This window comes from Rattus norvegicus, chromosome 14 (genome assembly GCF_021556685.1).
Source record: "Rattus norvegicus strain SHRSP/BbbUtx chromosome 14, alternate assembly SHRSP_T2T, whole genome shotgun sequence".
NCBI lineage: Eukaryota > Metazoa > Chordata > Mammalia > Rodentia > Muridae > Rattus > Rattus norvegicus.
The window spans coordinates 81,892,501-81,901,448 of NC_141547.1; the positions used below are offsets into that span (position 1 = coordinate 81,892,501).

At 48.1% G+C, this 8,948-nt stretch overlaps 1 long non-coding RNA gene across 1 annotated transcript in view; it reads left to right on the forward strand.

Moving 5' to 3' along the window:
* LOC148001418 (uncharacterized) overlaps positions 1–2,016 on the forward strand; it is a 6,571-nt gene extending 4,555 nt beyond the window's left edge. Inside the window, exon 3 of the long non-coding RNA XR_015637487.1 lies at positions 429–2,016. This is a non-coding gene — a long non-coding RNA (uncharacterized LOC148001418). The remainder of the gene's footprint in view (positions 1–428) is intronic.
* Positions 2,017–8,948: the final 6,932 nt, after the last annotated feature.

Genomic DNA, 8,948 nt, shown 5'->3' on the forward strand with positions numbered 1-8,948 from the left:
GCTGAGACTTAATGAGGTTCCGTCATTGTAAATACACTGCAACTTCCCTGCAGCAGAAGCCAGGGGTCTGAATGTGGATGAGATCGAAGCTCAGGTCTCCAAAGCTTCACCACTGAACCACAGATACCCACAAATGGGTCTGGCTGCTGCCCAGCCTGGTTTTCTGTGACTCTGGGCACCTCTGGCTGCCCCTGTCCTATCCTCAGACTTCAGAAAGCTGTGGTGTGTACTCAGATGAGACCTTCCATCCAAGAGAGACTCTTCCTAGGACTCCAGCCCACAGTTACATACCCGAGGCTCATATGCTCTAAGAGACCTACAGGAAGACTAGACATGGAACGCAGGCCCCATGCTGGACTGGGAGAGCGTGTCCACGTCACCGGCTCATTGCGCATGCTGTAAACCTGCTGCCTCTCTTTTCTCTACAGAAGTGAAAGCAGCCACCGTTCCAGTGCCCAGGGAGGGCTGCAGACTCTCTGGACTTTGGCTTACCCAGGCTTCCTGACATCTTTAGGCATTTTGATGAAGTCAGGAAAACAAGCAATGTGGGTGTGGCTTGTCCAGCTGTTCCCCCATGGTCCAGTGGGCGGGACCACATTCTGTGGGCAGACTTCGCTCTGTCAGCCTCCACAGCCTGCGGGGAGGCAGAAGTCGCATAAGGCTGATTTTTGCAAACCTGAAAAGACTGGAGCCAAGCACTTCAGGGCAGCGATTCCCATCTGTCCTCAGTCACGATGGCCTCACCAGTCATGAGCCTCAGCTCAACCCTCAGACCGTTTGGTGCGAATGAATTTTTCACTACAATAAAAATAGGTTTGCTATTCTCTGAAACAGAGTGTCCCTCTGCTCTCCGAGGGTAATTACTCACTCTAAAATCCCAGCGTCTCATAATATCGCTCCCTGAATTTTAGTCATTTTTTTATGCCAAGTCACCGATGTGCTCAGGCTTTCTGTGTATTTTTATTGCTTGAGTTAGAGCCACAATCTTAATTAGAAAAATTTGAACCAGGTATGGTGGCGAATGCCTATAATCCAAGCACTCCAGAGGCTGAGGTAGGAGGCTTGAGTTATCCAAAGAGCACCAATAACAATTTTAAATTCCTTCATTAGTATAATGAAACAGAAAGACGAATGTAAGCCTCATCTGGGAAGTCTTTTCTGTGGGGGGTTTAAGCATGCCAGTGTGTAGGGTTTGATGCTTTAATATGTACAGCCCACATCAGGAGTTTTATTTTTGCTGTGGGAGGGTTCAGACGCTATTTGCATGAAGCCTGCACCTGCCTTAGAGTTTTCTGGGCACTAGGATGTAGGCCTTGCCTAGAGTCGATGGTTTGACAGGCCATAGAGTCCGTAGGATAGAGTGGACATGCTCCTGGAGCTCCCTGTGGCTAGAGCCTAGGAGGGCTGCCTTCCTGATGCTAGACCTCACAGAGTGTGGGCATGCAGAGGCTCCAGAGGCAGCTGTGAGCCAGGTACCTGTGAGGCCTGGACATGTGTGTTCACATCATGCTTGTTCCAAGAACAAGAAGGAATTGAGGGGTTGGAGAGACAACTCAGCAGTTAAGAGTGCTTCCTGTTCTTGTAAAGGAGCTGGGTTTGGTTCCTAGCACTCACTGTTTGTAACCCTAACTCCATGGAAATCCAATGCCCTCTTCTGGCCTCTGCACATTACATGCATATGATACAAACAAAGTCATGTACACACAACATGAGCACAAACACACAAACACACACACATGCACACATACAAATAAAATAAAGAACTATCTAGGCATGGTGACATTTTAATCCCAGCTCTTAGGAGACAGAGGCAGGCAGATTTCAAGACCAGCCTAGTGTACATCGCAGGAGTGTGAGTTCCAGACCAGCCAGGTATACCATAGTGAGACAGTGTCTTAAGAATAAGTAAATACAGTTGGGCAGTGGTGGTGACGCATGCCTATAAACCCAATACTTGGAAGGCAGAGGCAAGCAGAATTTGAGGCCAGCCAGGGTTACACAGAGAAACCCTATCTCAAACAAACAAATAAAACAAAAAATCCTCAAACAAAACAAAACAAAAGGAATAAATAAATAAATCTTTAAAAGGCGATATTGGGGCTGGAGAGATGGCTCAGCAGTTAAGAGCACCCGACTGCTCTTCCAGAGGTCATGAGTTCAATTCCCAGCAACCACATGGTGGCTCACAACCATCTGTAAAGAGATCTGATGCCCTCTTCTGGTGTATCTGAAGACAGCTACAGTGTACTTATATATAATAAATAAATAAATCTTTAAAAGGCGATATTGGTGGGGATTTAGCTCAGTTTGCTAGCAAACATAAGGTTCTGGGTGTGGACCTCAGCCTCAGTTAAAAAGGAGCTCAGGGCGTTGAGGTGAGAGAGACGAGTGACAGGATCCTTCTCTTACCACGGTCTAGCGTACACTGCTAAGGAGTCCTTGAATACGCCATTCCATCTTGCCTAGGCAGGGCATCTGTCAATGGGAAGGTATAGGGCAGACTCAGTGCCATCAGCTTGATAAGACTGTGTGTCCCCAGGCCCTGGTGTGGGCCTCCAGGACTGAGCTCTGTATGGCTGACCAGCCTGGCCTCAGAACCAGTGCTCCCCACTATCGTTTCATTGACAATAAAGAACAAGTAGTCTTCCCCGTGTCCTGTGGGTTTGTGTGTGGCAGATTTTTGTAATTGGTGGCAGATGTGAAGCTATTTTTTTGTAAATACTTCCAATGATGCAGAAAGCTGTGTCTCAGATAATCAGTATCCCCACCCCCACTTATCTTACTTTAACAGAAGGCATGTGAATAATCATTTTGGAGGGCATCATCTTTAGCTTGGGTGTGTGTACATGGTAGGAAAAGAGGCTGTGACTCCTGGGAGACCTAGCTCAGTCTCCATAGGTGGAACCGTCATCCTGCCTTCCTCAGGAGCTGTCACCATCTCCATTTCAAAATAGGGACATCAGTGTCCCTCCATGGAACAAGTTGGTCAGTGGTACACCAGCAGGAAAACAGAAGAAGTGAAACAAATGATCTGACAGAAACCTCAGTGCAGCCACAGGCAGGGGCTGGGTCTTGAGGGAATTCCATGCAGCTCACTGAAGCCATGGGAGACATGTTGGCAATGGAAGTCAGCACAGGGGTAGCATGTTAGGAGACCGTGAGCACAGGACAGCAGCACTTAATATCCCAAGTGTCTGTAAGCACACTCTGGATAGAAAGGGACACAAGCGAGGGAGAAAGTCTGAGTGCTCTGGGGTGAGAGCTTGGATTCTGTAATACCTTCACTTCTACACACATACATGCACGCACGCTCAGAGGAGGAGGCAGAATAGGAACCAGCAACACAGTGTGTTTCTCTAGGACTTTGCTATTTAACAAGAAACTTGAGGGGACAACAAGGAGAGGGGGAGCCACCCCACCCACCCAAGGTAGGTTATATCCTGCCATGCCTGGGCCCCAAGGTTGGCTTGCTGTTGGGTCCTGGCTTTGCTGCTCTCAGTGCATGGAGCACGGGAAGGTTGCCTAGCTGTCTGTGACTCAGTTTCCTCACCGGTTAAATGGAGGGCAGCAGTGCTTAGCTGCTCTAGGGCTCACTCAATGTGTGTGATCAAATGGTGTATCTCTCTGAAGAGAGGCAGACATGCGCCTTCTGGTATCTATCACCTTCTCCTCAAAGTCCCTGCTATGATTTCACTATTGCTACTCCATATTTTACTACAAGTCCTATTCATAGTATAGAGGGGAAAAGAAAAGGATGAGAAAATCCTTCAAATTAGGAAGGAAGCAATTCCACACAGAGCAGCTTCTAAAAGAGTTCCACACCTAAGAGTCAGCTTAACCAGAGAGGTGAGGGACACGTATGCTAAAGGCCATGAAGGTCAGTTAAAAACAACAAACAGCAGGAATATTTGTCCTCGAGGCATCTGGAGATGGAACACTCCAGATGTGCTTGGCATTTGTCTTACCTCTTAACACGGGCCTTGGGGAGCAAGACGGGAACTGATCCTTTCTTCCCACCTCTTTATTGCTTTTTTTTTTTCTTTTTTTCGGAGCTGGGGACCGAACCCAGGGCCTTACACTTTCTAGGCAAGCGCTCTACCACTGAGCTAAATCCCCAACCCCCCTCCTCTTTGTTAAACTGTATCTTGTCAACATTACCAGATGTGACCAAAAGACAACTCCGTTGTCTGTGCCCAGTCACAAAAGATCTCCACCCAGAAGGACACACATTATTTGATCCCAGAGCAATGTCTGGAGCCACAAGAGCTGAAGCACTGCTAATGGGGAACCTGCTGTGTGAGGCACAGACTTCCCAGGCACCCCTCCACCTCACCCATAACATACATACATACATACATACATACATACATACATACATACATACATACATACATACATTTATTTAGGTTTTCTGAGCCAGGGTTTCTCTGTGTAGCCCTGCCAGTTTTGGAACTCACTCTGAAGACCAGGATGGGCTTGAACTCAGAAATCCTCCTGCTTCTGCCTCCCAAGTGCTGGGACTAATGTACCACGTGCCTGGCTGAAATTAAATATGCTGAAGTGCTCTGGCTACTAACAATGCTATTTACATGAATGACGTATTTGTTCTGGGAAAATATATGGAAACTCACTTATACACACTGACATCACAGTGACCACAGAGCAGGAAGAAACCCACATCTGGAGGTTGTGCTGAGGCGGCCTCTGTAGGCAGCCCTGCCCTCCCTCCAGCCACAGTGTATCGTTGAGGACCCCATAGAAAACCTTTCAAGACATTGTAAGCTTTCATGTTATTTTACAAAATAATTGTATTAGCAAAGTTAGAGTCTCTACCACTTTTACCTTGTGTGAGTGATCACATCGCCGTGACAGAATGTCTGACATAAACAACCTAATGGGTTATTTTGTTATTTTGCTCATAGTTTCTGAGGTCTCAGTCCATGGTCAGGAAGGGCACAGGGGAGAAGAACATCTCAGCGACCCATACCAGCTGGCTGCTTTTTCTCTCTTCATTGGGCCTCCAGCCCATGATGGATACAACCACATTCTGGATGAATCTTCTTCCTTAGTCTTCCTGGAAACCAACACGTGCAGAACTAACCTCATTGGTCTTAGTCTAATGAAGCTGTCAATCAAGATGGATCATGTGGGGCTGTGAATCCTTTGTAGCAGTGCTTTAATTATTTACTATTTGTTGACAACCTATAGCTGTAGATATGGGAAATCTTGAGGAGAGGAGATACACTAGCGGTGGCATCAATGAACGATGCATGGTGTCTCACAAAGCACTGAGAATCTGGGTGGGAAAGTGAGGCCTCAGCTGCAGGATCCATAGATGCTTGTGGCCCCTGTGGTGCAGATCTGCTGTGAGGTTCAAATTTTGCAGGGCCTTGGTGTGGGTTCGCTACAGATGTCTACCATATTCCCACTGGAGCCCTCTAGTGGAGCTGTGAGCCTCCATGCTCAGTGAAATGGAGCTGTGTGTATCTTTATACAGACCCAGTCTTGCAGTTTCTGGCTACATCAAACCTCTCTTCTGGTAGCGTTTATCTCTCTTCCAGGCTGATCCTGGTAGCTCTGGAGCTCTGGGAGGATCCTGATTGCTGCTTCAGGATGGAGATTGGGAAAGAACCAAATGCAGCAGGTGCGATGTGTCAGGGAGCTTTGAGAAACACAGGGCCATGTGAACGGAAAGTTGCTTGTTGTTCATGAGTGTAAGTGTCTTGACTCTGGTCACACTGCACTGGATAGCAGGTAAGAGTTCTCTGGGTGGCCATAACTCCAGCTAGAGAACACAGCACCGGGAGTAAGTAGCACTGGTAACAGAGGAGATACAATTGCCAATTCAAAACGTTTGGATACTTGCTTCCCAGATGGTGGGTGGCCCTGTTTGCTGAGGTTGTAAAACCTTCGGGACTTGTGGATTACTTAGCAGAAGTAGGTCACTGTGTGCACACCGGGGTGTGGTGGGGAGTGGTGTGTTGGAGGTGGTATCTGCTCTCTGCTTTCCTGATCCACTAAGATGTGAGGGGCTCCGCCATATGCTCCCACCACCATGGGCTGACTCGCTCTCATTTCCACCTTCTCTGCCATGACAGACTGCCTCTCCTGGCCTGTACGCTACAATAAACACTCACCCTTCTTACCTGTTTCTTTCAGTTTTTTGTTTTTGTTTTTTTTTGTTTTTTTGTCATGGTGATAAGAAAAGAAGCCAGTGCACAGAGGAGTCCTGGCCCAGCACTGACTAGGCTGAAGGGAGGGGCCGTGGAGGATGAAGCTAAGTGGCTGCTGATCTGTGGCTTGCTCTCACTGTTGTCCATTTTTCTATTTCTGGGAAGAGATGCCATGACCGAGACAACTTATACAATAAAACATTTAATTCAAGGGTTCCAAGAGTTGCAAAGGGTTAGAGTTTATGACAGGGAGCAAGGACATAGATAGGTAGGCATGGTGCCAAAGCAGTACCTGAGAGCTTACATCTAATCTATAAGCAGGAGAGGTACCTGGGAATAGCATGGGGGGGGGGCTTTTGAAGCCTCAAAGTCCATTCCCAGTGACACACCTCCTAATCCTTCCCAAACAGTTCCATCAACCTGGGATCAAGAATTCAAATACATGAGCCTACTTTGGTCATCTTCTTTTAAATCACATTTGCTGAATTTTAAGATGCACCACAGAAGCTTGGGGGAGGGGTTGGCTACAGCTACATTTCAAAACAAAATACATCAAAACGGTCGGAGAGTGCCTGTTCCCAGGAACCCTGTTTACTGGACTCGATTCGGTGTGAAATTTCTGCACGTTACCTTCTTTCTGCAAGCTCTGTTGTTATTCAAAGTCCAAGGCAGAGGCCTAGACTTCTTTCTCTGTTTATCTCCACCTTGGTGTATTTCAGCCTGATTCCCAATAGAGAGGATGGAGTAGAGTAGAAGGACCCCTGTCCCCACAAGCTTTTCTGCTTAGTGGCCAGACTTTGGCTCTGCTCCCTGTCCCCAATATAAACTCTCTCTAGATGTCACTAGATATCTTTTGAGTCACCCATCCACATCAAGCTGACAAGCCCCATGGGGTCTCTGCCATTTGTATCCCAACAACCATGACCTCCCTTCCCCAAAACCAGCTCTTTCTAGCCGCCGCCACTACCTTCTGTTTCCTGCACTGTATCTGGGCTCTGGTGCACTTTCTGCAGTGTTGTTGTCCAAAGTCTCTGCAGAGCTGCTCCCTACTCCTCCGGGGCTCCATGTTCCCAAACACCAGGTCTCATTGACTGAGACAATGCCCCTAAACTTTCCAAATACTTTCCAGGGGCTCAGCAGATATGTAGGTATGTGTCTATCTTTTGGTGACCAGGAGAGGAAGTAAGCATTACACTGGAGACCTTCTTAGAGCATCAGAATGCACCTAGGTCTTACAGTGGATATGCTTAATGCTCTATCCAGATTCGATGCTATCATTCTGTAAGTTGTGTAAATCAGCCAAACATTTGAGAAAGGCAGAGTGTAAATCTTTCATGTTAGATTCTCAAATTACTTCCAGCAAGGGCTGGTACACAGGGCAGTGCCTTGGGCCTGTCCCTTCATAGATCTCTTTGGTTGAGTACAGGGTACCCTCCAGCCTCAGCATGTAGATGTGATTTTGATTAACCTGTGTTACCAGGCCCATTCCTTGGATGAAAACCTAGTGCTTTCTGATAAGGGAAGAACTGGGGTTCCCTTATCAGAGGGGGTCTGGTCCTCCCAGAAAAAGTACAGTTTTGCTAGAGTACAGCTGAGGCAGTCAGGATGGGTCCTAAGGTACCCAGTCCAGCCTGTAGCCTGGGGTGGAGACAGCCAGGTAAGGGTAAACATCACACTTTCTTACTGGCACCGGGATGATGGCTCAGGGGTCAGGCCTCAAGCAGTGCTGAGCAGAGTGGAGTGAGGGTGAATGCGGCCCAACAGACACCAGATCCTCTCTTAGAAGCAGGTGGTTACAGGTGCCTTTGGGCAAGCCTAAGGTCAGAGGGTCTCTTAGGATGGGCATGTTCAGAACCACCTGTCCGTTTCCACATCTCTACCTAGTGGTTTTCCACCTCATATCCTTAGGAGCAGACTCCTGCCTGCAGGGACCATCCTTGGAGTAGGAGTCCAAGTCAGTGTGGTGGTGCCAAGAAGCCTGGGTTTCCGTTCAGTGCTTCCGTCCCTAAGGGTTTTTAAACAAGCCAGAATATAATCCCTCACAGGGATGGAGTGATGTGGTGGTCCTAGTCGCACTGTGCAGGAAAAATGAGAGTTTGGGCAGGCTGAGAAGGAACGGGAGGTGCCACGCTGCCGTGGAGTTGCTATGTTGGATGGAAGAACTGGGAGGAGCCCTTTGGATAATTCGTAGGGAATTACCTGCAGCTCGAGAAAACGGAGCAGAGGAGAGACAGTCCGGGATAGGGGTGGGGATTAAGGTGGGGTACACCTGCTGGCTTCCCCCTAACCCTCAATCTATTTCCTCGGTATTGTAGCAGGCTTGAGACTCCACCTGTTAGATCCTTTTCTCCATTCATGTCTGCCAATGGATCGAATTGGAAAGGTATTTTCAAAGCATTTGTTCTGTAAACAGATGCCCAGACCCTTGTCATCCCGCACTGAATCTGCCTACCTTTCTTAAAGATTTGGTTTTCAAAACACGTAGGTAACAAGATGGCTTTCAGCATCCTTCAGTTTGGGTTGTTTTCGTGATTTAAATATACACATATTTTTTAAACAGCTAAGCGGTATCACTCGCTACGCTCGCCTGACAGTTCCACCAACAGCTAGGCTCTTACTCTGCGTGCCCGGAGGGTATGTGACCCTGTGCACAGATCACTTTCCCTGGCGGGGCGCTGTCCAGCTCCTGGGTCCTGCGTTCTGGGTCCGCGGCCCCAGCTCCAGCGCACAAGGGGCCGAGTGCACCCTCTCGCTGTCCTCTTGAGTCCGCGGCGA